The sequence below is a fragment of the Triturus cristatus genome, chromosome 12, assembly GCF_964204655.1.
Source record: "Triturus cristatus chromosome 12, aTriCri1.1, whole genome shotgun sequence".
NCBI lineage: Eukaryota > Metazoa > Chordata > Amphibia > Caudata > Salamandridae > Triturus > Triturus cristatus.
In genome coordinates this window covers 862,271,926-862,294,302 of record NC_140595.1, presented here as the reverse complement: position 1 = coordinate 862,294,302, position 22,377 = coordinate 862,271,926, and the positions used below count along the sequence as shown (strand labels likewise).

The following is a 22,377-nucleotide window of genomic DNA, read 5'->3' as shown; positions in this document are numbered from 1 at the left end:
TCGCAAATGCGAGACCTATTACATTGCAAATGCTTGTTGTGATGTGTGTTTGCTGGTCATGTGCACAAGTTTCAAGACTTTTGGGGTGTTTCTGAAAGTATACAGATAATAGTTTTCCATTTTGGGTGTTTCTCACACCAGTGTCTAAAGAGACAAGTAAGTGCTCCTGCTAATGTCCTTTAGGATCTGATAGAAACATTGTTTGTTGTCTAAACCTAGTACCCTAACTGAACGTGACCTGCGCTGCCATAGAAGAAAGACTACAACTCCCATAATGTAACTGGCCGTTAAAGTGGAAAGCCAGGACTGTAATATTGTGCACCAGATGACATGAAGCCACCTGTTAACCCCATAAATCAACATGGTTCTAACAATGACAAGGGAAGCTGCTATCCTCCCCAGGCCGCTTCGAAAAGGGCTTTGAGTGACGTGCAACACTTTCAAGGCAATTCTTGTTAAATGCTAAAATCATTCCTAAAAAAATGATTGTCGGGGGTGTTCAGAGCAAAGCTGCTAGATTCCAGTGCAATCTGTACTTGCAACAAACTGTCTCCATTTTACGAACAACCCTCTCCTTCCCTGTGGCTACTTGTAGGACTTGCGTGGCCTTCAGCGGCGCCATGTTTTACTAGACAATCCTTCTCATGGCGGAGCTCAGAGCCTCCATGCAGACAAGCTCAGAAACCAGCACTCTGAGATAATTACCTACAGTACAGCTACTAAAATCACATGGCAGAACTAGACAACCAGGCCTATCCGAGACATGTGTTGAGCCTTCCAGGAGTGGGAAGAAAGAAGGGTCACGGCCCGCAGAGCCCGGCTCAGACGGAAGTGGCGTCATGCTAAGCGGCATGCCGGGAGAGGTAGTATTTTGGTCTCTCTTTGGCCAAGCTACTGCACGGTTTGTAGTCTGTCCGTGCATTCTCGCCGGCCGCTGACATGGCGGGAATGGAGAGGGCTACCGGGTGGACGGGCGGAAGCCGGGCGAGTTGTGCAAGATCCAGGCTCGCATGGGGGTCTTCGCGCAGGCAGACGGATCCGCCTACATCGAGCAGGGCAACACCAAGGCGCTGGCCGTGGTGTACGGGCCGCATGAGGTGAGCCTTGTAGTTTTATTTATTGCGAACTGGACCCGCAGGTATTGGAGCACTTTACATGGGCACCGTTTTCATTACACAAGGACACATACACTTTTGGTTGGCGAGGGAAGATTAAGTGGGGTTCTGTTGTCTGTAACTTCATAGACGCGAGGAAGGATCCTTCTGCTGAGTGGAATCTACATCAGAGCTGGCCCAATGCAACCAGGAAGAAACCGGATCCGCTCTGGGGAGCTTGTTATGGAGGGGGTCTTTATTTACTAAGCTGCCTTGCAAAGGGCGCCCATGTTCTTTCCAGAGGCCATTGTGGTCAGTAGACTGGGGGTGTTCAACACAGAGCGGCTTTAGGCGACTCTGCCCACACTGACCTCGAGACACACAAATAAATACGATTAGAATGATGGCAGCTCGGTTGGCTGGCTGATACGGACCCAGGGGCCGACCCCGTGTACAGATTGTACTGGAAGGCTCCAAGCACAGCAGTGCACACACACTCCAGCTCTGAGTATCGAACCAACCTGCATGACAGAATTGTTTTGTTTTTGTTGTGTTTATAATATAATGAACGCGAGCTCGACCCGAGCGCTTTACATGAGCAGCAGTTAGATTACAGAAGGACACATTCATTTTTGGTAGGCACGAGGACATTCAGTGATTTGCCCAGAATCACAGGATGTTGAGCCGACGCCGAGACTCGAACCTAGTTCCCCAGCTCTAAAGCCGGCAGCTCTGGCCATTACGTCACACCATCTCCTCAGAGTTTGGCTACCTGCAACCCACCGCCGCCACTGTCTGCTGACAGACTAGCAGCTTTTCTGAAATTTGAAGACCGGATATTTGCAGCGTGGATGCCGCGAAGGTGGAGGAAACTGCAATTGTCCAAATGACCCTCAAACAAGTCCTAATTAATGTATGGCACAGTTAGGTCAGGGCCTCACTGGCCTCTGGGGCCACCTGTCAGTCGAAGGCGGATATGCGCAAAGTGACTAAAATGCATAGAATACTCCTACATTTACGTAGACCTGCATGTGCACCTCTTTTTATTGACATCTGTCGGGTGTTCTCAGCAGCCATGTCCATGCCACCGCAGTGCGATTGCAGACCGTGCCCCCTCCAGGTGCCCACAGGAACGCCTGCCACAGCAGCGGGATTAGATTCGGCGTCGAGAGCGCAGTGCCCAATAAATGCGGGGTGCCATTCCCGGAGCTTCCTTGGCCAACATCTCCCCAACGGGGAGAATGGAAAGTGAAAGTGTATGAGGCTGCTGAGGACGGAAGGGGGACAGGAGATGTGCACGCCGCGTGGCTGTACACATCATTGCAAGCGCGTCTCCACAAGGGCGTCCACAGACTACAATCGCCAAAAGCCCTGCACGTGCCCATCTCCTGTCCCACTTCCGAGGCAAGTCAGCAACAATAGATCTCACTGGCGACAGCGAGACCTAAAAATAAATTGCGGCAAGGGAACTGGGGGAAACTTCCGAAACAGTCGTGGCTCGCAATACTCACGGGGGGTCGCACGGGGTTGGGGGATGGGGGACTCACTCAGGAGAATAAAATTAAGAAGACTTACCTGACCGTCTCTGCTCCTGGGCCGGCCCTGGGGTCCTGCGTTGGCACCCAACGTCTTCAGGAACAGCCACACGGCGTCACTGGAATGGCAACCCTTCTAAGCCAGGATTGGCTTAGCAGGGTTACTCGCCGCCCTGCCGCCCATTAGGAGACCAAGGGTTGCAGCATTGAGAAACCCTCTGTCTCCTAATGCGCAGCCTCCAGCCAGACAGTACACTAGTGCGCATGACTGGGCTGGTCGGAAAAATTCTCCGACCTTCACCCAGCATGCGCACTTGTGCTGCTGCCTGCTGTGCACTCTGCGCCACTCTCTGGCTGCCTGACAATGCATGTCAGTCAGCATGACGCCAGACCCCCCACCCCCTTCAGACTCTGAAGGGGGTGGGCGGTCCAGCCTCCGGCGTCATGCTGACTGTCTGACATGCATTGTCAGTTAATTACTGTTTGGTTACTTTGCAGCTTTGCGGGCGTGGGCGGCTTGTAGGTGTCATGTTCCCTAGCGCCTCTCGCCAGCAGCCTGGAAGCAGGGCAGTCATCCCTCGCAACGAGACTCCTCCCATTGTTACCCCTGGCAGGTTACAGTCTAGTCTTTCGACGGCGCGTAGCTGACGCCGCCGGCCGGCCGTCACTACCGGCTATATTGGCTTATCACGGCAGAGAACATCGGTCTCGGCGCTTCGGATTCCGCAACAGAGCTTCGCCGGCACGCAGGAGTGTGGCGAAGGCTCTACCAGCAACCGGACAGTCGGTCCGGACCACGCAAGGGCGCCTAAAGATTCCTTCCGACGACTCGTGCTGCCATCACCTTGCTCATTCCCCGCAGCGCAGGAGAGCTTTAACATTGCCTGGGCAGTTCGTGCGAATGCACGGAGCTGCCATCACCTTGCTCATTCCCCGCAGCGCAGGAGCGCTTTAACATTGCCTGGGCAGTTCGTGCGAATGCACGGAGCTGCCATCACCTTGCTCATTCCCCGCAGCGCAGGAGCGCTTTAACTTTGCTTGGGCAGTTCGTGCGATGGCACGGAGCCGCCATTACTTTGTTACCTTCTCATAGCGCTAGAGCGCCTTATCATTACTTTGACGACTCGTGCGGCGGCACGAAGTCGCCGTTACTTTGTTTCCTCCTCATAGCGCTGTAGCGCGTTACCCTTGCTTCGACGACTCGTGCGACGGCACGAAGTCGCCATTACTGGTTTCCTTCACGCAGCGCAGGAGCGCTTTATATATTTGTCTTTCCTTTGGTGATCCGCACGACGGCACGGACATCGCTTCCACAACACAAGAATACCTTACTAGCAGGTAACCAAGTAGGGATTCCTGCTTTCCAAATCTCTGTATCTATCCCCGGTGATCATTGGATGTGTATGTTCCCGCTAAACCCCAGCGCTTTAGTTAACCCTGTCTCCTCTCTTGCCTTTAGGTAGCGTGGACTTCCACACAACCTCAGGAGCCACGAAGGGTGCCCCATCACGCCATCCACTATCCCGCTCTCACCACCCTTCCTGGCAACCTCCCCCGGTCCCCTCCTTGCCCTGGCTAGTATATTTAGTCCTTCCAGTAGCAGAAGGGCACAGACGGGGGTTGCCCATGTCGACCCTGTGGGATCCCTTCACAAACACGAGGTAAGAATTGTGGGGATCTGAGAGAATCCGAAGCCCAAGCTTATCTTCCTACCCGGACAACATGGAGAGCCCCGAAGTTACTTTACAGGACATAGCAGCGATGTTAACCAACATCCAAGCTGAGAATCGGAGCCTGAGAAACGATGTCACTGCCTTACAAGGACAGATGGGAGCAGGTCACGCAGGAACGTGGGGCGCGCCCCCGGTACAACAACCCCGACCAGCAGGAACATTGAGACCTCCCTTGTTTAACCCGTGGGGTCCGGCATCTACTCTCTAGACTACTCCTCCCCCTGTGCAAGTTCTAGCCCAACCCATGGCACAGTTGGCCGCACCAGAACGGTTTTACGGCGGTAGTACGAAGTACAGCATATTCCTCAACCAGTGCCACCTACACTTCATGGCCAGAGCGACTGCATTTCCGGATGATGCCTCAAAGGTCGCCTTTGTTCTCTCCTATTTAGGAGGTGACGCCGCTCAGTGGTCCATTCCCTTGGTAGAGAACGACGAGCCTCTGCTCTACAACTTTCCAGTGTTTAAGGAGACCATGAGACGTATGTTCGCCCGCCATACGTTCGTGCAAGCCGCGGACAATGAACTGCTTAATTTAAAACCGGGCAACACTGACTTGTTGCACTACATTACCACCTTCAATCGATTGGTAGTAGAGGCTCACTGGCCAGAAGCAAAACAAGTATCGGTGTTCTATAGGGGCCTCCGGGAGGAGCTAAAGGACCTCATCTCTCAGATGACAGAACCACCAGAGGACATAGGTCTGTTTATTGATATGGTAGTGAAACAAAACTATCGTCTACAAGAGCGAAGAACCGAAAGATCCAAAGGAGGTGAGACCAGACTCCCGGTATACAGGGACACCGCAAAATCCTGTGAAACGCCCGAGCCCATGCAGATCGGAGGTGTTCGTGCTCCCTTGACTAAAGAAGAAAAAGTAAAGAGACGGAAACAGAACCTATGCCTGTATTGTGGCAAGAACGGTCATTTTGTGCGGGATTGCCCGGCCAAGCCACGCCAGCCCAAGGAGAGGACCCCTTCTGCTCTATCAATCACCAGAGAAGAAAGAACGGGAAACGGGACCTCCCAGTAGATAATGGGGTCTGTCTATTGGGACTACAAACCGAGAAGAAGCAGACCTCGAACACCTGCGCCAACCACCACCACATGGGCGTGCCGGTGCTCTTACAGTCGTCTACAGGATCCTCCTGGCGTGTCATAGCCTTAATCGACTCTGGAGCAACCGGGAACTTCATCGATGCCCGTTACATGACGGGTCTGGGCATACTGAAAAGAGCCAAAAAGAAACCTGAAATAGTAAAGGCAGTAGACGGTACGGACTTAACCTCAGGACTGATCCGATACCAAACAGAAGACCTGCGGATGGTGATGGAAAATCAGCATACCGAGACCATCGCCTTCGACATCATCGATGCTCCTCAGTTCAGGCTGATATTAGGCCTCCCCTGGCTGGTACAGCATAACCCCCTGATTAATTGGGCTACTGGCAAAACGATATTGGACTCTAGTTTTTGCGCCCAATCCTGCTACCCCTCAGAGAGGAAAACCGTGACTAGAGAGGTCCAAGCCTGTACCCTGCCCAGAGACGGCATGGGCTTGGTCACACAGGAAACTATACCCCACGAATACCAGGACCTGGCCCGGGTTTTCGACGAACAAGGAGCCAATACCCTGCCTCCACATCGTCACTTTGACTGTAGAATTGACCTGATCCCGGGATCCACGCTCCCTTGTAGTAGGGTTTACTCTCTCACGGAAAAAGAAAACGACCATCTCCGCACCTACCTCACACAATACCTTCAGAATGGGTTCATCCGGCACTCTAAATCTCCGGTCTCCTCCCCTCTCTTCTTCGTGGCAAAGAAGGAGGGTGATCTACGCACATGCATTGACTTTAGGGCGATGAACGCCATAACCATTAAGAACAGGTATCCTCTACCCTTAATTCCTGACTTACTGGACCAAGTGAAAGACACGGCCATATATACCAAGCTGGATTTGCGAGGGGCCTACCATCTAGTCAGAGTCCGGGAGGGTGATGAATGGAAAACCGCCTTCCGGACGCGGTACGGGTTATTCGAGTATCGCGTCATGCCCTTCGGACTCTGCAATGCCCCAGCTGCATTTCAGTACTTCATCGATGAGGTGCTACGGGACTTCATCGACCGTTTCTGCATCGTGTATATCGATGATATACTAATCTACTCCGCGAACATGGAAGAACATCTCCAACATGTACGAGCCATTCTCCAACAATTGCAACAACACGGGCTGTACGTGAAACTGGAGAAGAGCGTGTTCCACACCACAACGGTGGAATTCTTGGGACACATTCTGACACCAAGAGGTGTTCAAATGGATTCCAGAAAAGTCGACGCCATTTTGACGTGGCCATCCCCGAACTCCGTGAAACAAGTCCAGAGGTTCCTAGGGTTCGCGAATTATTATCGCCGCATCATCGATGGTTTTTCCCGGATTGTCACCCCCATTACCTGTCTCCTGCGCAAAGGGGTACAGTTCGCATGGAACGCCAAAGCAGAACATGCATTCCAAGAACTGAAGACCAGATTCACCTCGGCGCCAATCCTGAAACATCCTGACCCTACACGCCCCTTCGTCGTGGAGGCCGATGCCTCGCAGAACGCCCTAGGGGGAGTATTGTCTCAGACAGACAACAAGACCAATATGCTTCACCCAGTAGCATATTACTCCAGGAAGTTGCAACCCGCTGAATGCAACTACTCCATTGGAGATAAGGAACTCCTGGCCATCAAAGCAGCATTTGAGGAATGGCGACACTACCTCAAGGACGCTAAACATACGGTGACCATCTTCACCGATCACAGGAATCTAAAGTTCCTTCGTTCAGCCAGAGCATTGATGGCAAGACAACTACGCTGGACACTCTTTTTTAACGAATTCGATTTCCAGATCACATTTAGACCCGGAAGGGAGAACGCCAAAGCCGACGCCTTGTCACGATTAGAGGAAAATGAAGACCAGACGCCTCCCACAGAACCATAACCCATTATTCCCATCCGATGCTTCCAGGGAGTAGTGACGTCCTCCGATTTCTTGACACAACTCCACCAAGAGTTACAACAAAAAACCAGGGACGAATGGGCCGGAGACATCCAAGGTCTCACGGAAAACAACGGATTCCTGTTCAAGGACGGGCGATATTATTTACCATTGCCCTCTCATCAGCAACAAGCACTGGTCATGTTCCACGACCACCCCCTAGCAGATCATCCAGGATACCAGAAAACCAGGGAACTACTGCAGAGACAATTCTGGTGGCCAACCCTTAATCGTGACACACAAGCCTACATCGCCCACTGTGCCATCTGTACTCAAGGAAAAACGCTCTCAGAACCCACAGTAGGGTTATTACACCCCATTCCAGTTCCCCCTGGCCCATGGCACACTGTCTCGATGGACTTCGTGGTAGACCTCCCTAAGACCTCCACAGGACACACTACCATCCTCACTATTGTCGACCACCTGACGAAAATGGCGCATTTCATACCATTAACACATCTGCCATCAGCAGCAGAATTAGCAGTCCTGTTCATGCATAACGTAGTAAGGCTACATGGTATTCCATCGGTTCTGATAACAGACAGAGGTACTCAATTCGTGTCCAGATTCTGGATGGAAGTCTACTCGCTTTTACAAATGGAAGCCCGTTTATCGTCCTCCTACCATCCCCAAACAGACGGACAGTCCGAGCGAACGAATCGCACTATGGAACAATACCTCCGTTGCCTGCTGCTTTCCATGGAAGATGAATGGTCCAAGGTATTGTGGATAGTGGAGTACGCCTACAATAACAGTAAACATGCGGCAACAGGAGTTTCACCGTTCTATTGCCTCCAGGGACACCATCCCAGAACAACTCCCTGGGAAGAGGCCCAGACATGTGGAGTACCTACAATACAGGAACACCACGCTTCCCTCCGCGCCATTTGGCAACAAGCACGTTTTGAACTCGCAAAGGCCAAAGAATACTACAAAAACAACACAGATAAACACCGACAAACCGAACCAGCCTATGTAGTGGGTGACAAGGTGTGGTTATCCATCAAGAACCTCAACACACATGGGCCCAAGAAACTGTTGCCCCGATACCTAGGTCCCTATCCCATATCCCGTGTCATCAACCCTGTGTCCATGAGACTCTCCCTACCTTCTCACTTGAAAATCCACCCCGTCTTTCACGTTTCCCTCCTGCGTCCTGCTCATCCTGACAGCCCGAAGGCGTAGCCCCCTCCTCCTGTTCCCGTGGATGACCACGTGGAATACGAGGTTCGGGCCATTCTTGATTCCCGTAGAACTAGGGGGAAACTCTTTTACCTAGCGGATTGGAAAGGGTACGGCCCGGAAGAACGATCCTGGGAACCCCTTTCTCACGTCCGCAATGCTCCTTCATTAGTCAGAGCCTTTCATGCCCGACACCCTCAGAAACCTCGTCCTGTTACCCCTCTTTGACCGACGGGTTGGTCTGCTTTAGGGGTGGGTGCTGTCATGTTCCCTAGCGCCTCTCGCCAGCAGCCTGGAAGCAGGGCAGTCATCCCTCGCAACGAGACTCCTCCCATTGTTACCCCTGGCAGGTTACAGTCTAGTCTTTCGACGGCGCGTAGGTGACGCCGCCGGCCGGCCGGCCGTCACTTCCGGCTGTATTGGCTTATCACGGCAGAGAACATCGGTCTCGGCGCTTCGGATTCCGCAACAGAGCTTCGCCGGCACGCAGGAGCGTGGCGAAGGCTCTACCAGCAACCGGACAGTCGGTCCGGACCGCGCAAGGGCGCCTAAAGATTCCTTCCGACGACTCGTGCGAATGCACGGAGCCGCCATCACATTGCTCATTCCCCGCAGCGCAGGAGCGCTTTAACATTGCCTGGGCAGTTCGTGCGAATGCACGGAGCTGCCATCACCTTGCTCATTCCCCGCAGCGCAGGAGCACTTTAACATTGCCTGGGCAGTTCGTGCGAATGCACGGAGCTGCCGTCACCTTGCTCATTCCCCGCAGCGCAGGAGCGCTTTAACTTTGCTTGGGCAGTTCGTGCGACGGCACGGAGCCGCCATTACTTTGTTACCTTCTCATAGCGCTAGAGCGCCTTATCATTACTTTGACGACTAGTGCGACGGCACGAAGTCGCCGTTACTTTGTTTCCTCCTCATAGCGCTGTAGCGCGTTACCCTTGCTTCGACGACTCGTGCGACGGCACAAAGTCGCCATTACTGGTTTCCTTCATGCAGCGCAGGAGCGCTTTATATATTTGTCTTTCCTTTGGTGATCCGCACGACGGCACGGACATCGCGGACGTCCTCTCCAGCGTTTCCACAACACAAGAATACCTTACTAGCAGGTAACCAAGTAGGGATTACTGCTTCCCAAATCTCTGTATCTATCCCCGGTGTTCATTGGATGTGTATGTTCCCGCTAAACCCCAGCGCTTTAGTTAACCCTGTCTCCTCTCTTGCCTTTAGGTAGCGTGGACTTCCACACAACCTCAGGAGCCACGAAGGGTGCCCCATCATGCCATCCACTATCCCGCTCTCACCACCCTTCCTGGCAACCTCCCCCGGTCCCCTCCTTGCCCTGGCTAGTATATTTAGTCCTTCCAATAGCAGAAGGGCACAGGCGGGGCTTGCCCATGTCGTCCCTGTGGGATCCCTCCACAAACACGAGGTAAGAATTGTGGGGATCTGACAGTAGGGCAATGCCCCAGCGCCCTAAGGGACCCACTTCCACTGCTCCAGACACTTCAGGATTTCAAACTAGAGTTCTATTCCTCCACGTACAAGTGTCAAAGACCGTTCCCTCTCCAATCTTCCTTAACAAAGAGCAGTTTCATGGACAAAGAGGTTGCGTCGCTGTTGCACAAAGGGGTAATAGTGAAGACACACCTGCATCCTCACGGCTTTACCAGCACCATCTTTTTAGCTCTAAAGAAGAATCAAGGGTTCTTTTGGTTTTAAATATGAAAGAATTCAATTCATGGATTGTGTATCACTACTTCAAGATGAAGGGCATACACTTGTTGAGGGATCTGTTACTGGAGGGTGATTGGATAGTGTGTCTCGATCTCAAGGACGCGTATTTGACAATCCCTATCTTCCCTCCCCCTCAGACCTTTTTACAATTTCAGTGGCGTCTCCAGTGGTTCAAATTTCTAGCTATGCCCTTCGGCCTCTCCTTGGTGCTTCTCCAAGTTACTCAGACCGGTGGTTCAGTATCTGCTCATGGCCTAGAGCAAAGACTTGGTTCTACTACATCTATTCTATCTTGAACAACTCAAATACTGCAGTATCTGGGATTTGTCATCAACTCGGACAAGTCGATCATAGTACCATCTCAGACTATGACATTTCTAGGGTTCCAGGTGGACTCACTGTTGAAGCAACTGTTGCTTCCCTGGAGGAAATGCATTTAGATCAAGAAAGAGTTGAGGAAAGCACTTGCCTCTCCGACTACATCCTCGAGGATTCTGGCTCGCCTAGTGGGCCTCTAAGCTGCCTCTATTCAAGTGATATTCCCGGGCCTACTCCATTATCGGACCCTGCAGCGGTTGAAAAGTTTACATCTCTGCAGGGGTCTCACCTATTCAGAACAGATCGTGCTCTCCTGAGTGTCCTGGTGGCTGGATCACATGGATGCATGGAATGGCAAGGCCATTTTTGCGTTGATCCCGGAAGTAGTGATAGAGTTTGATGCCAGCCAATGGAGCTGGGGGGCTCGCTGGAGACGGGGGCAGATGGTCCCTGGAGGAACTTCAATTCCACATCAATTGTCTGGAACTCCTGGCAAGTTCTTTCGCTATTCGGACATTGTCACCTCAGGAGACAAGTTGTTGCATCCTGTTGAGGATGGACAATGTGTCCGCGGTGAGTGACATCAATCGTTTGGGGGACACGAAGTCTTGACTCTTGGCGGAGATAGCCAAGGATTTCTGGCATTATTGCCTTCAACATCACATTTCAGTAACGGCAAAGTATATTCTGGGAAGCCCCAATGTAGTGGCAGACTTGAAACTCTTGTTTTCTCTGGGATTCCAGCAACTGGAAACTGCATTGCAGGGTGTTTTTTACTACTGGTATTGAAATGGGGACCATGCAGAATTTACCTATTTGGGTCTCGAGTGAACACTCAATTGCCCCTCTTTTACAGTTGGAGACCAGATCCTCAAACTCTCCGTTCGGATGCCTTCCTTCAGTCTTGGTTGATAGACCAACTTTATCCATTTCCCCTGTTCCTCGTGATGCCACGAGTGTTGGCGCAGGTTCGTCGGCAAAGGGCAGAGATTGTGCTAATCACACCATATTGGAAGGCGCAATTATGGTTTCCAATGACACTTATCCTGTTGTGTGCTCCTCTTGTGCATCTGTTATCATGCCAAGATCTTCTTCTGGATCCGTTGGTATGCTCTCACCCACCTGTGACGCAAGGGCAGTAGTTACTCATGGCCTGGAGACTTTCTGGCGACAGTGTCAAGTGCTGGGAGTTTTGCAGGTCGCAATGTTCTTCTTGTCTCAATCATGGACTCCTGCTATGCACAAGCGCTATGAATCAGCTTGGCGTAGATGGGTTTGATGGTGTAGTGAACGGTACGGTAGGTGGATCCCGTGGGATCTGGTATCCATATGATTGTTAATTTCCTGTCAGAAGAGGCAAGTCAGAGTTTGGCATACAGGACAGTTAACAATTTCTGTTCAGCGATATCGGTGGGCCAGCCTCAGCTGGATGGTAAACCCGTTGGGGAACACCCTCTTGTTTGCAAACTTTTGAGAGGTATCAGGCTACTTCGGCCTCTGCAACCCAAATATTCCACAGTACGGGATGTGAATATTGTGCTCCAGTTTTTGAAAATTGGCCAGCAAATGAAGGCCGTACATGTAAGCAATTGTTGGCAAAGATCACTTTGTTGTTGTGCCTTGTTTCCTGCAGAAGGGTATCGAATGCCAGAGCCTTGGACTTGGCAGGTAGAGTACATACCCCTGCGGAGGTCTCTTTTACAATTTCTAGATATACCAAGACAAATTCTACATGTGTGAATCGTCCTGCCTTTCCACATCATCAAAAACTGTGCATTGTTAAATGTTTAAAATGTTATGAAGATTGTACGTGAGGACTACGTAATGATGTGGCAGGCCAATTGTGATTTCCTTGCAAAAACCTTTCTGGACGGGTTCTTCAGCGACCTTGGCCTGTTGGTTTAGATGGTTATTGGCCGAGGCTGTCATTGATGTCTCCATATTTGGAGCTCATTCTGTGAGGGGGGGCTATGGTCTCAAAAGCATTGCTCACTGGTTCCCGACTGGAGGACATAATGGCCACGGGGGATTGATCTGCGGATTCAACATTCAAAGTCTTTTATCACAATCCTATTATTGATGTTGCATCTAATGTGGTGACTAAACTTTAAACTTGCATGATCCGAAGCCTCCATTTCCTAACATAGAATTAAAAAAATTCTTGCTGGCGCATCTCAAATTTTCAGATCTATTAAGGACACAGAGGTGAGGATTATCCCACCATAGGTTCTGTTACACATTCCATCAGCCCCCATACAATTCACGGCCAGTCAGAGGATATACCTGTGGGCTATGGGGCTTCGCCTCTGCACGCCCGCTACGGTGGGTCTTGGTTATCACGGTGGTGGTCCCAAGGCGTGGTCTCTGATTCTGTGGAGGGCCCGGCGGCAGGACTACAGAGCAGCGCGGTCCGGGTCCTGTTTCGGGACTTAGGAACTACGTTTCCCACGGGGCATAGCGGAAGTGACTGCGATTGCCGAAATCACGCGGGAAGCAAACGGGATGAGGAAGACCGGTTAAAGGAAGCCTCAAATCAAATCAGGTGTTTGTTAAGCACAACTACTCACCCGTAAGGGTCTCAAGGCCCTGGGGGTGTGGGGGCGGTTTGCAGGTTCCAGTCAATCAAGGAGGGAGTGTCGAAGAGCCAGGTTTTGAGGTTTCTTGCGAAGATGGGGAGTGATGTTATCTGTCTGAGGTGGAGCGGAAGGTCGTTCCAGGCTCTGGCCGCGCGGAAGGAGAAGGAGCGGCCTCCCGATCTTGTCTTTCTGGTGCGGGGCACCACGGCATAGGAGAGCTGGGCTGATCGTAGGGTCCTTTGGGGGTGCGTGGAATTTGAGTCGGCTGTTCAGGTATGCTGGTCCGGTGTCGTGTAGGGCCTTGTGAGCGTGGGTTAGCATCTTGAAGGTGACTCTAGCTTCCATGGGGAGCCAGTGGACTGTGCGCAGGTGCTGGGAGATGTGGCAGTGTCTCGGCAGGTTGAGGACCAGTCTTGTGGCGGCGTTTTGGATGTTCTGTAGCTTGCAGGTGAGGTTTTTGTTTATTCCGGCATAGAGTGCGTTGCCGTAATCGAGCCTGCTGGTGACCAGGGCGTGAGTGACGGTCTTTCTGTGTTCGAGGGGGATCCATTTGAAGGTCTTACGTAGGAGGCGGAGGGTGTGGAAGCAGGAGGACGAGACAGAGTTGATCCGGCGGTCCATTTTGAGCTCTGAGTCCAGGATGATTCCCAGGTTGCATGCGTGGTCCGTGGGGGTGGGCGGGCTTCCGAGGGTGGGGGGCCACCAGGTGTTGTTCCAGGTGTCTGGGTTTGGGCCCATGATGAGTACTTCCATTTTGTTGGTGTTTAGTTGTATGCAGCCTTGGGCGATCACAAAGCTGCTGGTTATTCTCTTGTCGAGTGGCGCCCCCCGCGCTGCAGATTCCTGCCCAGATCTGTGTAGGGTAAGGGTGCACTTGCACCGCCTTGATCGGGAACTCTCCGATACCACTCTTTGCGTGGATACAATTTGCTAATTGACTTTTGGGGGCATACAAACTACTCGAGACCTGTGACTCAGCCTTCAGTGCTAGCTTGGTTCCTTTCTCCAGCCAAAGCACTTGTGTTTACAGATCATTGGTGTGTGATATGTTACATCCAGCTACGAGTACTACTAGTTGTTTTAGGTATATAGGTTTTGTGGTGAAGGATGTGGTTGCGCATATGTATATGACTGGCAATAATACAAGCACATTACTACAGGATCAAAAGAAGTATTTTGATGATTTTTATTTGGTTCATTTCTAACAGGTGGTTCAAGAGGCGGCCTTCTGCTCTTCCCCTGTGACGTGGAACCGTGTCTGTGTACTGGTGTGTATGGATCTTTGGCACATAGTAAAGCGAGCGACTATTGCGTGTATGATTGGGCTACAGAATTTATGTTCCCTTTGTACCTCTATCCCTTTCTTAGCGCAATACTCGCCATTGCTGAGCTAAGATACAGAACTATTGGTTCCATGCTTCTCCTTAATGGATGGAGTGTTGTTATTTGTTTTACAGGTATGGGTTGCTTACTTGCTTAGATAAGAGAACAGTATATATGTATATATGTATATATCTATTATCTACTGGCGGTCGCCAGTAGATAGTTATAGTTAGGACCGTGTTTCTATAGGAAATCGCAAAATTCTATTTTGAATAACTTTGGCGCCGGTTGACGAATCTTCGCGAAATTTTCAAGACTAATGGGGCGCTCCGCTCAGCTCCTACCCTGAAAGTCTCGGGGGGATTCATCAAGCGGGGGCTGAGAAAAAAGGGGGGTCCCAAAACGTGTTTTCCCCATGCATTTTCCCATAGGACCTTTAGTCGAAGGTACAGCCTGAACGGCTGAACAGAATTACTTGAAATTTGGCAAAGAGGTAGTCCTCAGGTCAGGCATGTGCCTTTTGCATATATGGTGTAAATCCGTTCAGTAGTTCCTGAGAAAATCAAAAGTAAAATGATATACATATCTGGGCGGAGCCTAACCACACATCTCATCGTGAGATCTGATTGGCTGTCAGCACTTCATCCAAGAAGTGTTGGCAGCCATCTTGGGACCAATATACATGATAGCACCTCATTAAAAAGCATTGCAGTTAATAGAAGGTTTTAAGACTTTAGTTACATTATAAATCATTTGTTGATGGTACCATACTCATTTTAGGAATTGTGGTGTGTTCTAAAGGTGATTTTACCATGTGAAAAAACCTTCTGCTGTGATATCATGAATCATGTTTGAGAGAGAACTATTTTCTCATGCTTTTCCCACAGAGGTTTGGAAGGTGATCTATAAGCTAACCTGAGAGCATATTTTCTGTAAATTCACATTATCTTTCTCAGTCATGTGAGAATGAAGTCTGACATTCTCAGTAAAACATGTACATCCAACAAGGGCAGAGACTGTCAGTTGATTCCTTTGTGTTCTACTGCAGCTTCCCAGAGTGTTCTAACGAACAACTAGAGCGCTAACAGTCTTACTTATGACAGAAGTATGGCACACCTGAAGCCATCTTGATTGGAATAAAGTGGTAACACTTAAAACATTTAATTTACAAAGGAACAAAATGAGGGGGTTCATTTTGCCATAGAAATTATGATTAGTGCTGTAGAAAGAAAAATTAGGGCACATTTTGACTTCTCAAATCCTCTTCTATTTCATAAAAAAATTCTGACATTCAGACTGAAACATGCACTTTGAATACCAGCAGCAGACTTCCCTGGTGAGCAGTAGCTTTACTACAGTGATCTAATGAGCAACTAGAGTGCTAACATTCAGAATTTATAGCAAATGTGTGACACATCTGGATGCCTTCTTGATGGAACCAAAGTAAAAAACTGAAAGTATTTCCTACTGAGGAGACTGCAGGAAATTAGGAAACTTCATAACAAATAAATCTCCCAAGATGGCCACCAGAGACAAAAGAGCCCAAATGTAGCCCAAATATCACCCAGATGTAGCCCAAGTATAGCCCAATGACAGAATGTCCCAGAGTGTTCTTAAGAACAACTAGAGCGCTTACTGTCTTACTTATGACAAACGTATGGCACACCTGAAGCCATCTTGATTGGAAAAAACTGGTAACACTTAAAACATTTAATTTAAAAAGGAACACAATGAGGGGGTTCATTTTGCCATAGAAATTATGATTAGTGCTGAAGAAAGAAAATGAGGGCACATTTTGAGTGACTTCTCAAATCCTCTTCTATTTCATTAAAAACTTCTGATATGCAGACTGAAACATGCACTTTTAATACCAGCAGCAGACTTCCGTGATGAGCAGTAGCTTTACTACAGAGATCTAATGAGCAACTAGAGTGCTAACATTCAGAATTTATGGCAAATGTGTGACATATCTGAATACTTTCTTAATGGAATCAAAGTAAAAAACTGAAAGCATTTCCTACTGAGGAGACTGCATTAAATTAGGAAATTGGGAAATTCATAACAAATAAATCTCCCAAGATGGCCACCAGAGACAAAAGAGCCCAAATGCAGCACAAATATCACCCAGATGTAGCCCACATGTAGCCCAATGACAGAAGTGTGCAAAACACTTATTTTTTGAGTATTTGCAGTTTTATATAGTGCAGACTTGTCAGGTATTGAGTGCTTTACATGAGCATTGGTTACATCACACAAGAACAAATTCATTTTGGTTGTAGACATGGGGAGATTAAGTGATTTGACCAGAATCACAGAATGTTGAGCTGAAGCAGAAACTCCAACCTGGTTCCCCAGTTGCAAAGTCTGCAGCTCTGGAAGTAACACCACATCCTCTCCCCTAGGTGCAACATTTAATCAAGTGGTCAACTGGATAAAAAAGCATAAAGAATACAAATAAAGTAAAAGTTCTTTGTCGCTATTTGAAAACTCAGAAAATATGTCCTCATTTTAGTTTTTTAGAGCACTAACCATAATTTTGATGCAAATAAGACCCTCTAATTTTTTTTAAACACGTAGTTTATTGGTTTTTTGTACAAACACATATACATCTTTACTCAAGATTCATCAGCATACTCCCCGAGGAGTAATCAAAAGCCCCCCGCCAGTTATACAGTGCTTAGTACGAGGCTATGTAAGTCCTGCTGGAGCTGTGCGTCAAACAAACCAAAAACCTTCGTAACTAAAACCCCTACCCTTAAACACTGTAAAAGTTGTAAAGTTCCTCCCATAAGACCCTCTCATATGTGTAATTTCATCAAGATGACGTCAGGCGTTCCACACTTTTGTAATAAATATAGAATGTTAGCAATCTAGTTGTTCATTGGGATACTGTTGAGAGGCAGAGGCCAGGGGCACGGACTCTGAAAATTAAAGGCAGGTAGGAGAGTGGAGAAGTGTGGCTCAATGGTTAGAGCGGCAGACCCTGATGCAGAGATCTAGTCCGGGACCAGGGTTCAATTCCCCGCCTCGGCGGGTCTTGGGCTCAAAAATTCCACGAACCTGATAATTCTCGCCTTGGTGCCATTCCAATCATGGAGTCCCACTCTGCAACTCTGGGCAATAGCTTGCTTAATCTCCACAACGGCCCCCACAACGCTAAGGATGCCTGGCCTCCACCTTGGGGGTGCCCAGGAGTGGACGCCTCACAGGGAAAGCCAGGATGGGTTCCACAGCGGTATTCGTACAAGCGCCTTGAGACCCTTGCGGGTGAGTAGTGCGCTATACAAGTATCAATTTACAGAGTGCAGATGCAACAATTTGACCACACTGGGCAGGCAGGAAGGGCAGTGGCAGCACAACAGACTATGGAGGGCAGTGGAAAGGGGGACAGGGGCAACAAACCAACAATACAGGACTGGCAAGAGAGGCTGTGGCAATATAATACACCATTGTGGGCAGAAGGAAGAGGCAGTGGTAGTACAGCCATACATGCCAACAGACCCGTTTCAGCCAGGAAACGTCCAATGTTTTTAAGCTCAAATGGGCTTTATTTGATCTCTCTCCTGTCTACAATCTCCTCTTTTTCAATGTAACTCAAAGGGGAAATTCAATACCCCAGTTCTTTTTTCAAAATCTCCCTATTACCAAGTTCAAAATGTTTGCAAGTATGGTACATTGGATCATGGTAGGCAGGAGGAATTGGGGTAGGGACATGGACTCGGATAACAGAGGACAGGAGGGACATGGAGAGGTGCACCAAACTGACCCTACAGGGCAGGCATCAGGGTTTGCAGCAGCACAATACACCACACAGCGCATGCGGGACAGGAGTGAAGCACAACAATCCATAGAAAGCAATAGGGAGGGGACAGGACCATGCACATGTACAACAGAGAACAGAGGTGAAAGAGGCAATGGTAGCTAGCTGACCATAATGGGCAGACAGGAGAGAAAGCTGCAGCATAACAGACCATAAAGGGCAGGAGGGACAGATCAGGGGCATTACAATGGAACAGAGAAGCCAGGAGGGGCGGAATAGGGGTCTGCACATGGAAACAGAGGGCTGGGGGCAAGGGGGCAAGGCAGGAGCAGCAAGATGACCATGGAGGTCAGGCAGATTGGGCACTAGAAACAAAACACACCATGGAGAGCAACAATGAGACTATGATGGCATACACACAGACCATGGAGGAAAGGTGGGAGGGGGTCAGGGGCAGCTAGCTGACCACACAGGGAAGGTGGGAGGGGCCATGGCAGCACAGAAGACCATGCATGGCAAGCGGGAGGGTTAGTGGCAGCACAATGGCTATGATGGGCAAGAAGGAGGGTGCAGGGGCATGCACAAAGGACCATGGAGGATAGAAGGGAGGGTCAGGACCTGGGCTCAGACAAGAGAGTTCAGGGGAAGGGGCCTCACAACAGACCGCGTGGGCAGGCAGGAGGAGCAGTTGCAGCACAACAGACCAGAGAGGGCAGAAGGGCGTGGCAGTAAAATGGACCATGGAGGACAGGAGGAAGGGAATAGGGGCATGGCATGTGGACAGGCAGGGTGGAGGTGGCAGGGACAGGTTACAGTCATCTGACAATGCTAGGCAGGTGGGAGGGGAGTGGCAGCTCAACAGAACACTCAGAGTAGATAGGAGTGGCAGGTCCATAGAACATGGTGGGCAAAAAGGATGGAGCAGGGGCATGCACAAAGACATCGGAGGGCAGGGGGAAGGAGAATAGGGGCAGCAAGCTAAGCACAGAGGCTAATCAGGAGGTCAATGATGGGCCATAGAATTGGGCAATGGAGGGCAGGAGGAGTGGACTGGTACATCATGCTAAATGGAGGGCAGTGGCAGTGCTCCAGTGCGGAGTGCAAAATCCCTCCCTACCGTTGCGGACCAAAAGATCTCACACACGCACACTATCCATACATTCGCTGGTGGGGCCCATAACAGCAACACACACTCACCATCAGTCCGTACGAGAGGCGATTATCCTTCCAAGTGCTGGATAATGAGGGAGGAAGATACCACTTTACCCTAATGAGCAACAAACCTACAAACCCTTCTTATACTCATTAGGCCCTAGATTCTACATTTGGTATTCCCCTCATGACCGGGATGGATCTGTTAGTTGTAGATTTAAGTGAATTTCTAATACTCTAATTAACCTTTTCATTAACACATTTCAATGAATAAACAACCCAACGCATTTCTGTAGATGTTCAAATCCAAATTTATATTAATATTGCAGATTAAATCATTCATTTGATCAAGTTGCCATTCATATTTACCTATTCTGGCTAAAGTCGTCCTCTATGTCAAATCTGGCAATCTCGCAAATCTATGCCCATCAATTTAGCAGGTTAAGTTCATCAGGATTTTGGGCACTAATTCAGTCCGTCAAAGATTCAGGCTAACTGCTGTCCTGCAGTGTCACCGTCCTCTTCGTCAGCATATCAGGAAATCGAAGAAGCGACCCTCCAACCTCTCTATTCTATGGGTTTTATAATAATTTCAATAGCAAAATGTAACAATATTGAGTTTTAAACTGTTCTGATTGGCTGATCAGGGGTCAACCTCTCCGTTCCCATAAGGTTTAGTCCATGTTGTCAGCATACTTGCTGGTTCCGGTTCTTTAATAAAGCTTTTTGTCTGTAGCGCTGGCACCTTTCCCAGTGGCCTTGATAAGTACAGCTTGCCTGGGGTCAATACAAGGACATTGTTGCTCATCTTTTAGCACAGGCGCACTTCACCCAAGCCTGGTTCAGCGTCGGCAGTTGGGTTAGGCACCAAAAGCAGCCATCATTTGATAGGCCAGAATAGTCAACTTAAGCAAAGAAACACAAAAACGTAATTAATACATAGAAATGACTAATTAAATGTTATTCCCTCGCTAATACCCATATGTGTGTGTATTTATCTAGCCAAAAGCAACACTCAATGCGGTTTATACTTACTAAATAAAGCACAAATCACAATTTCATCACCAAAGCGACATATATCATGCAATGTTCAAATTATCTATCATTAATATGCGTACGAAATTTAGTTCACGTCATTAACTAGGCCATGCAGATGCAAATCCCACGTGTATTTCGGTCATTAATAAGGTTGATTAGTTATTTCCACATCACTTCAAACCATTAGTACAATTATGATTAATTAATTAATCTAATTAATAAAACGACATGCAAAATGGGATGGGTAAACAAACATTTTGCATAACCCGCTCCAGCAGCAGCACATCAGACCATGCATGGCAGGAGGGAGGAGGCTAGTCCATGGATTCAGACAACAGAGGATAGGGAGGAGGTGGATGGGGCAGCAAGCTAACTGTTCAGAGAAGGTGGGTATTAGGAACTTTATTGTTTTAAAATGTGTGCCTGTGCAAACTACTTAAGATATGAACAAGTATGCAGCATAATCTCACTTTTATTCAGGAAGAAGAGGACGTTTGTGACTGTGACTCCGGGCTCACTTGGCAGAAACACCCCCTGACCCTCCACCCCCCATCGTAAAATGTAATGCCCGTGAAAAGGGTAGGTGGACGCAGTGTTATATAGAACATAGTCCTGAGAGCACGATTGAAAATGAAAACTAGATATAGTATATGGTATAAATAAGGCTCCCGGTTTTCCGTTTAAACGGATTTTTACTTATAAATACAGACGGAAAACGTTTTGTCCTTCGTCTGTATTTATAAATAAAAACGGAAAAATACTGCCAAAGTGCTTTAGCTCAAGGTTGCCTGATCTGATGCATAGAATGCAGGCTGCTCTGTGCACATGAAAGGCGCGCCCTACTTAGAGGGCGGACTCTTAGCACAGCATTTGGCACTCTCCCTTCACACGTCATTACTCAGGACCCCTGGGGGGAGCCTAGGATAGTCATCCCCATCCAACATGCTCTCACTGCTAGGCAGAGGCACAATAAAAATTTCGGGGGGGGGGCTAATTCTTCCGGCCGAAGGGGTGAAAAAAACAACAAAGCCTCGCTAACAAGTGAAGTGATGGTCTTTCAAAGACCTGTGAAGTACCTGGGTGCGGCTGTGTGTGCCCGGGAAGCGTCTCAGCCCTGGAAGACAGCAGACACACACGACAGGGGGGCGGGAGGGGCTGGCTATGCGCACCTGCATAGGAGAGATAAGATCAGAGAGACATGGTGACTGCAGTGAAGGAGTCCAAGGTTAAAGGGTACGGAAAGAGAAGTGAGGGCGGGTAACGGCCGAGGGTAAAGACACGGGGTGAGAGTACCAGGAAGAGATGAGAGACGGTGTAATGGGAAGGGTAGAGAGTAAATGGGAGGCGCTGGTTCCAGCAGAGGCAGCGAAGAGGGCACAGCCAGCCGAATCCAGAGCCCGCACGCTCGCTACAGTGCCTCAGCTGTACCCTGCTCAGTACTGTATGTTACCTTTGCTAGGCCAGTACATGCTGTGGACTCGGAGCGGGGAGGGGTGAGGGGCCGAGGACTCGTGTCAATGGCACATTAGGTACTCGGTGATGTGGCGCCCCCTTGGCTCCTATCTGGCCGCTTTAGGGGTCAAAGAACCTCTCTGGAGAGGGGCCTTTTCGACATCCTAGTGCACAGATGGGGGGGGGATGCTTGTCTCTTGGTCATTTGGAGCATGTTTGTGCCCCTGGAGGCCCCCCCGACTTCCAGAGGCTTTCATCCACTCTCAGCCTTACACCCCACTTCTCCTTGCGTTCCCTCACTTCACTCATGCATAGCTGGCACAAACATGGTCTTACAGCTTCTAGTCACAGCAAAGAGTCCTAGTACTAAATGGGCATGGAGTCTGATGGGCAGTGTCAGCTATTGGCATACGTAAACAATGTGACGAACCGACC

General features: G+C 49.4%; 1 long non-coding RNA gene across 1 annotated transcript in view; it reads left to right on the top strand.

The window, feature by feature from the left end:
- The first annotated feature begins 654 nt into the window (after window positions 1-654).
- Window positions 655-22,377, top strand: part of LOC146783129 (uncharacterized) — a 69,717-nt gene continuing 47,994 nt past the window's right edge. Inside the window, exon 1 of the long non-coding RNA XR_014972324.1 lies at window positions 655-1,097. This is a non-coding gene — a long non-coding RNA (uncharacterized LOC146783129). The remainder of the gene's footprint in view (window positions 1,098-22,377) is intronic.